At 34.4% G+C, this 8,092-nt stretch overlaps 1 non-coding gene across 1 annotated transcript; it reads left to right on the top strand.

Moving 5' to 3' along the window:
- Positions 1 to 248: 248 nt before the first annotated feature.
- On the top strand, positions 249 to 355 carry LOC131180306 (small nucleolar RNA R71). The gene has a single exon (XR_009149082.1). It is a non-coding gene; the product is annotated as a small nucleolar RNA R71 (small nucleolar RNA).
- Positions 356 to 8,092: the final 7,737 nt, after the last annotated feature.

Genomic DNA, 8,092 nt, shown 5'->3' with positions numbered 1-8,092 from the left:
CATCAAACTTTGCATTAATCATGTTGAATGGATCAAGGTCATACATTCCATTAGCTTGCCTCTTTTGAATTGGAGTTGGTCCTCTTGGACTACTCCAAAGATGAGTATTCTTTACAATTTTCTCCAATAGCTCATAAGCTTCATCTTCATTCTTCATAATAAATTCTCCTCCTGTTTGAGCATCAATAATCCCTATAATTGCAAGAGTAACATTGGTGTAAAAATTCTGATTTATCATCCATTTTGGAATGGCATGATGTGGGCATTGTCTCTCTAATTCCTTCCATCTCATCCATGATTCATAGAGAGTTTCATCTTCTCTTAGTCTGAAAGCTGTCATTTGATTCCTCAATTCTTGAGTTTTTTCAGGTGGAAAACATTGTGCAAGAAATGCATCAGTGAGTTGCTCCCAATTTGTAATGGAGTTGTGAGGTAAAGAATCAAGCCAATCCAAAGCTCTATCCTTCAAAGAGAATGAGAATAGCTTCAATCTTACTGTATCATTAGATACTCCAGGTTGTTTTTGCATATCATAAATCATTGCAAACTTCTTTAGATGTGTGTGTGGATTTTTTGAATGATGTCCCCCAAATTGGGAATTTTGAATCATTTGAAGAACCCCAAAATCCATCTTGTAACTATTTGCATCAATTCTTGGTCTTGCTATGCTCTCTCTCAAATCATCAAAACGAGGAAATGCATGATCCATCATACTTCCCCTAGGCACATTAGCATTTACAACTTCTTCACCTTGGGCTGCATTTTCATTGTTTCGATTATTTCCAGCATTACCACCACCAATTCTAATTCTTTCATCAGCTATGTCTGCTTCAATTTCAGTTTCTCTCAAGGCTTCTTTCCTTTTTCTGGTTTCTTTCTTGTTGGCTTTACAAAATTTTTCAATTTCACGATTAAACAATAAGGATGTGTCACTTGTGCTTCTAGCTCTTCTCATAAAAGATTAAGAGTACCTAAAAAAAAATAAAAAAACACAAAATGAAAAGATAACAAAGATAAAACTATAAACAACTAAAATAATAAATAATTCAATCTTAAACAAACAACTCCCCGGCAACGGCGCCAAAAACTTGATGTGGCCCAACCGCAAGTGCACGGATCGTACAAGTAATATAGAAAAGATATCGTTTCCACGAGGAGTTGTGTTAATGATTGAATTTTTTATATAAAAATTTGACTAATTTGAACTATTTTTGAAATTAAAGCAATAAATTGATAGATATTAAAGTATAAAATCTATATGTGCAAAATTAATGATCTATTCAACAATGTAATGATTTAACTAAATTTGCATCAAATTAAAATAAGCAAATTGAAATATGGCAAGATTTGAAATAGCAAGTAATTAAATTCAATTAGAAATTAACAATAATAAAAGAGGCGATTCCGGAGTTCGGGGGTTCATATTCAAGCTATTTTGGGATTTTTAAATTGGTTAACCAATCTTATGGAATTTACGGATTTTAAGGAGATTAATTCTTAAATCCTTTGAATACCCTTTCAAGTGAGACAAAGAGTGCCTTAATCAATCTAATCATACTTTCGTGGAGTTAAAATTAATCAAGACCCATTAAGTTCCTTAATTAATCTGTAAATCCTCTTAATCCTTAGTCTATTTCTAGATCTAAGTTAATTAAGTCCAATTTCTTGATTATCTATCACAAGGTTTTCTCCTTTCGGTGCGTCAACCATGGATTAAAAACAATGCTTGATGGGATCCTACACCAAGCATGTCATTGAGCACATAAGAAATGAATAAAACTTCATTAAAATCACAAAATATGGATTACCCAATCAAATCCATAAAATATCTCAAATATTACATCCCAACTCCAGAATCTAATGAAAACTATTCATTATCCATAATATTTACGAGAAATTTTGAGTTAATATGGAAATAAATCTTTAATCTAAGCTAAGAACTAAGAAACCCAATACAAGAAAGGTAGAAAATATGCAAGGAAGGAAAGAAAACTCCAAATCTGGTCTAGAAATGGAGAGGTGACATTTTGCTCTCTATTTTTGACTCTTCTCCTGCTGCTGCTCTCTTTTATGTCTCCTCCTCTCTCCTAAAATGAGATAAGGGCCTATTTATATCTTTTTTTGATAAGTAGCCCTAAAATGGTGTGTTTGAGGTGTGTTTTTCATGTGGGAATCTTCTGCCAGCTCATTATGAAAACTTTATAAAACTACATAAGTGGCATGCATAAGTTATGCAGTCCCTTATGCAGTTTTTGGCAAGTTTTTTAGCCTTCTGTGTGAAGCTGCATAAGCAAGGAGTAAGTCTGCATAAGTCTTGCAGTGACTTATGCAGATTTTGGCAGGAATGAAAAAATTGCTTCTTCTCCCTATGCAAAACTGCACAACTTATGCGGCAAGTTATGCACAATTTGGCCACTGCATAATTCAACTTTCAAACTTATTTTTGATATCTTTGGCTGTAGGAATCACTCCTCATTGGCATAATTTCTTTTTTAGTCTCTCAAAAATACTATTTTTCCTACAAAATAAAGTAAAATTACAAGTTAATCTAAAAATAGGCAATCATGAAAAACTATCTAAATAACTAATGAAATTAGCTAAAAGTGACTAACAATCAAATAAAATGGCCATGAAATTAAACCTAAATGACTATGCAAAATGTCACACCTTACCCCTCTGTAAGGCATAACATGATCCCGTAGAATACTTAATGAACTATCGAACTTCACCTACCGATAACTCATTAAGTACCCTACAAGGGATTTTAAAACAATTTTTTTATTTTTATAAGTTGTGAGCATTTTCTAATAGATATTAAAATCATTTATTCGAAGTTTTAAAACTAGTAAAAATTTTTAGCCTATTTTATTTTTTCACAAATTATATAGAAATTTCGGTAGAGTGCCGTCTGTATTTTGAGAAAATAGTTCTTCAAATACCTGTAAAAAGCACTTCCAATACTTTATCTCAACAACTTCATCAATTTCCACAATCATCCCAACCAAATTCAACATCATTTCTCAATTTCCAAAATTCAACAATCATTAAAATACTATTAATCAATTTCATTCAAATTAAAACAAAATACTTTCATTCATATTTCATTAAAAATAAAACAATTTGTAGACATCATTACAAAAATTTACATTAAAAGAAATTTAAACCAAAATTTATTACAAACTTTATTCAACTCTATACAATTTTATACAACTGCTCATAACTAATTTTACATGTCCATACAGTTATAGACATTTACATATATCAAAATAGTTTTTACATTCAGGGTATAAAATATACTCGATAACTTCAAAGTAGGTAGCTCCTCAATCCTCAGCAGCTCACTCTGCTGCTCCTCTAGTCTCTATATCTACGATAGCAATAACAGCTATCGAGGAGTACTAGGACTCAGTGGTGCACAACATACTAAAATAATCTTTATGCGGAATTTGAAATATATTTATTCAAAAATTAAACTGAACATGCGATATCAATACAAAACATGATTTACAAGATTTAAGTTCAAACAATTTTATTTCAAAAGTCTCAAAACCATTTACATAAAAACACACAGTTATATCATGCCACTCGAAATAAATATAATCTCAATAGCCAGAGGCTAAGGAGAAGTCACAAAACAAGGCTAGTTAGCTCAAATATATGGGAACCCATTCTTTTTCTTCTTCTACTGGCACACACCTCAATACTTCAGCTAGAGAAGGAATCAAAATTCAAAACTGATTTCCCCCACTAGTCATGCTAGTGAGGTGTTCAAATATATGGTCATGACACTGTGGTTTCAAAACTTATCTTAACAATTTACTAAACATTTATTGCCATTTCAAACATACACAAATAAACTTTCAACAATTCAAAGCAAAAGCATAATACATATTTCATGTACTTTGTAAATGAATTTTAAAGCATTGATGTTGTGCACAAACCTTAAGCGAGTCGCCTATTGACCTTGACTCGATCTCTCAGGCTCTTTTTCGGTATTCTTTTCCACTGAAACACACAGTTTTACAGTGTTTCAGTATCATAACTCATCAAAATTTCAAAAATAAATTCAAATTCACTTATACCTAGCTTTAATATGCTAAACTTTGCGTTCTTTAAATTTTGTATTTCGGGGTTACTATTCACGATACTATTCAAGTCAATTTGTTGACTTTCTAAGGCTTAATAGGTATGGGAATTCCAACTATACTCACATATCACATTTTGGTCACCAATTTTGTTGGTTTTGATTGTCTTCTCAAAACTTAAGTCTTTTAGGTAAATTTGCAAATTTTCAGTTTTTGTGTCTTATGTTGCATTGTTCCATTGGTCATTTTGCTGTTAGAATTTGATAAAATTTTCTTCATAGAAAATGTTCCCTATTGTCTTAACTTTATTCTCCTTTTTGAATCACTCCAATTAGAGTTTTGTAGCTCAAGTTATAGCCATTTGAATCATGGCTGCCGGATTAGACTTAACCCAGATTTCTGGGCAAATTCTGGTTCTGGCAGTTTTAGGTCACCAAGTTTGGGTGACTAAATGACTTGGTTAAGGGCATAATTTGGGTTTGTGTTCTTCATGAAAGTTTTAGGTCTATATCTTCGCTTTCCATTGGTAAAATTTTAGGTCATTTAAACCTGCCTAGCCTAAATTATTGTTCATTTGGTCATTTTTGTACAGATTAGATTGCCTAATCCGGATTTGGTCAATTTGTTCACTAGGTTTTAGTCACTTTTTGGGCATGATTCCTAAATGAAAAATGTGTCATTTTGTGTCTAGTTTCATTTCCGATTAGCATCACACCAATTGGGCTTGTAAATTTTTAGTTTTGGTCCCTGAAAGGGACCTTGGTCATGTTGCCTGCATACTGCCCACATCCAATCCGAATCTAAACCTAATTCTAACACTTCCAACACACATCAATTGGTCACAAATGACCATTTTTCATCTCCAAAAAAGTCAAAAACATCATTGAATAAATTTTCACATTTTTGTCTTCCAAACCCTAGGTGCCAAAACCCTAACTACACTAATTGTTACATTTAATTAATTCTAAGCATACTAACATCACTCCATCACTCAATTAAGCTTCCTAACATAATTAATTAAGCTAAAACACTTCAACATCTCCTAACCCCATGGCTGCCAAATTCTCACTCCCATTACTCAAGCATAGTTTTCTTTATTTCTAATAAAATTTCATCACATTTAAACTTAAATTCATGCATTTGATAAAAATCTAAGCTTGAAGTTACACTTACCTCAATTTGTGAATTCACTAGTTCTTCAATTCTCCACTTTCCTCTTCCTTTTTGTTCATAAGATGCTTGTCAAGATCCAAGAATAAGATTTACTTAAAGGAGTTATAGAATTTGTATAATAAAATCAAGCTTTTGAAAGCTTGAGATGGGTGTTAATGGTGGAAAGGAATGAGAGAATTGAGAGAGAAAGGGAGGGACGGCAAGGAGAAGATGAGAGGATAAAAAATTATTTTTCTTTTTAATTTTAACTTTATTTATATCACAATTATCTCTAATTTTCATAATTTACAAATTTAAAGTAATTAGGTCATGCGTGATGTCATACTCCTATTTTATTTTCTTTTCTTTTTCCTTTACTTTTCTATTAGTTCTTTAATTTAATTTTCGATTTTAAAATTTTCTTTTCTCTGATTTTATTTGACAGTTAGGTCAGGAGTAAGCTCTCGAGGTCAATTGACCAAATTGCCCCTCACCGGTTCAACCCGGTTTGCAAATAATTCAATATTTCTTCCGAATCCCTGACCTAATTATTTGACTGGCTTAACAATTCTTTTTCGTGATTTTCTCTTTTCCACTATGTTCACAATAGTCCTAAGGATCGCAGCGTCACATTTTATGATTCGAAATTTAAGTTTAAATCGACTTCGCAATCCTTCCCGAGAAGGTCACCCATCGCTGTGATTCTCGGCTCGTTTAACTTCTTATATTCTATTTTTCTTATTTATACTTAACTAATTGACAATTACTAATTATTTGTCTTCAGGGCTTATCTAGTTGTATTAAGTGTGATTCTAATCCTCTTAATTATCCAGACAACATCGGTCACCGAAATAGTGAAATATACCAGGCTATGCAAATAAGGGTGTTACAATTCTTCCCCTCTTAAAATAAATTTTGTCTCGAAATTTTACCTGGTATCAGTCTCTAAACAGCTGTGGGTGCTGTCTTCTCATGTCCTCCTCTTGTTCCCAAGTTGTTCTTGGACCGAATGATGGTTCCACAGCACTTTCACTAACAGTATCTGCTTGTTCCGTAGCTGCTTCACCTCATAAGCCAGGATCTCTGTGGGTTCTTCCTCATATGTGAGGTCTGGATTCACTTCAACAATAGCTACCAATCAAGCATTGGAATGCCTCCATATGAAGCTTTGTATGGTAGAAAATGCAAAACTCCCTTGTGTTGGGATGAAGTAGGTGAAAGGAAAATGATTGGGCCTGAAATTGTTCAGCAAACTGAGGAGAAGATCAGGGTGATCAGAGATCAACTTAAGACTGCATCAGACCGTCAGAAGTCCTACATTAATTTAAAGAGAAGGGATATCGAGTATGCAGTGGGTGAGAAAGTATTCCTCAAGGTTTCCCCTTGGAAGAGAATTATAAAATTCAGCAGAAAGGGGAAACTGAGTCCTCGTTTCATTAGGCTATATGAGGTTCTGGAAAGAGTGGGTCCTTTGGCATATCGTTTGGCACTACCTCCAGAGTTAGAGAAGATACATAATGTCTTCCATGTGTCTATGTTGAGGAGGTATCAATCAGTCCCATCTCATGTACTACCAGTAGAAAAAATTAAGTAAACTCAATTAAAGGCAAGTGTATGTCCCAACTGCCCTCAAACTCAATCACACAAGTCCATAGCATGTCCTCCAAAATCTGAATTACCCTCTCAGACTGGCCATCTGTTTGTGGGTGGAATGCCATACTAAAGTTCAATCTAGTTCCTAGAGCTCTCTGAAGAATACCCCAGAATCTAGATGTGAACCTGGGATCTCTGTCTGATACGATGGATACTGGCACTCCATGCAGTCTTACTATCTCATCAATGTACAACTTGGCCAATCTTTCTAAACTGTAGTCCATATGAACTGGCAGAAAATGAGCAGACTTAGTCAGTCTGTCCACAATAAGCCATACTGCATCATGACTCTTCTGTGTCCTCGAAAGTCCCATCATAAAATCTATAGTTATTCTCTCCCATTTCCATTCCGGTACTGGTAGTGGATGTAACAACCCAGCGGGTACTTGATGCTCTGCCTTCACTTGCTGACAAGTTAGGCATTTGAAAACAAACTCTGCCACATCTCTTTTCATATCCATCCACCAGTAATGCTTTTTTAGCCCTCTATACATTTTCATGCCACCAGGGTGCATGACAAAAGGAGACTCATGTGCTTCCTTTAAAATGATCTGCCTCAAATCAACATCATTAGGAACGCACATTCTGCCCTGGTGTAGCAATAGACCGTCATCTCTTATTGAGAACTCAGGTTTCTTACCCTGCTGGACTTCTTCCAACAGCTTCTGATACTTCTAATCATTCTGAGCAGCCATTCTGATATGATCAATCAACACTGGCTGTACATGCCATGCAATTGTTATCTGCACCTCATCATTAATCTCTAAGCTGGCACGTAACAATCTCAACTCATGTACCATAGACAAAGGAGTAAACCGTAGACCTGCCATAGTCTTACGACTTAAGGCATCAGCCACCACATTAGCTTTCCCTGGCCGATAGTCTATTAGACAATTATAGTCTTTGATCAATTCTAACCATCTCCTCTGTCTCAAATTTAACTGTTTCTGAGTGCCTAGATACTTTAAACTCTTATGATCTGTGTAGATGTAACACTTCTCTCCATACAAATAGTGTCTCCAAATTTTAAGAGCAAACATAATAGCTGTAAGCTCCAAGTCATGTGTCGGATAGTTCCTTTCATGCGGTTTCAGCTGGCGTGATGCATAGGCAATAATATTTCGATCTTGCATCAATACACAGCCTAACCCATTGTGAGAAGCATCACTGTAAACTGTGTATTCTTTACCCGGAGTAGGTAA

Source organism: Hevea brasiliensis, chromosome 5, assembly GCF_030052815.1.
Source record: "Hevea brasiliensis isolate MT/VB/25A 57/8 chromosome 5, ASM3005281v1, whole genome shotgun sequence".
Lineage (NCBI taxonomy): Eukaryota > Viridiplantae > Streptophyta > Magnoliopsida > Malpighiales > Euphorbiaceae > Hevea > Hevea brasiliensis.
The sequence above is the reverse complement of the archived record's forward strand: the minus strand, read 5'-3'. Positions and strand labels throughout refer to the sequence as shown.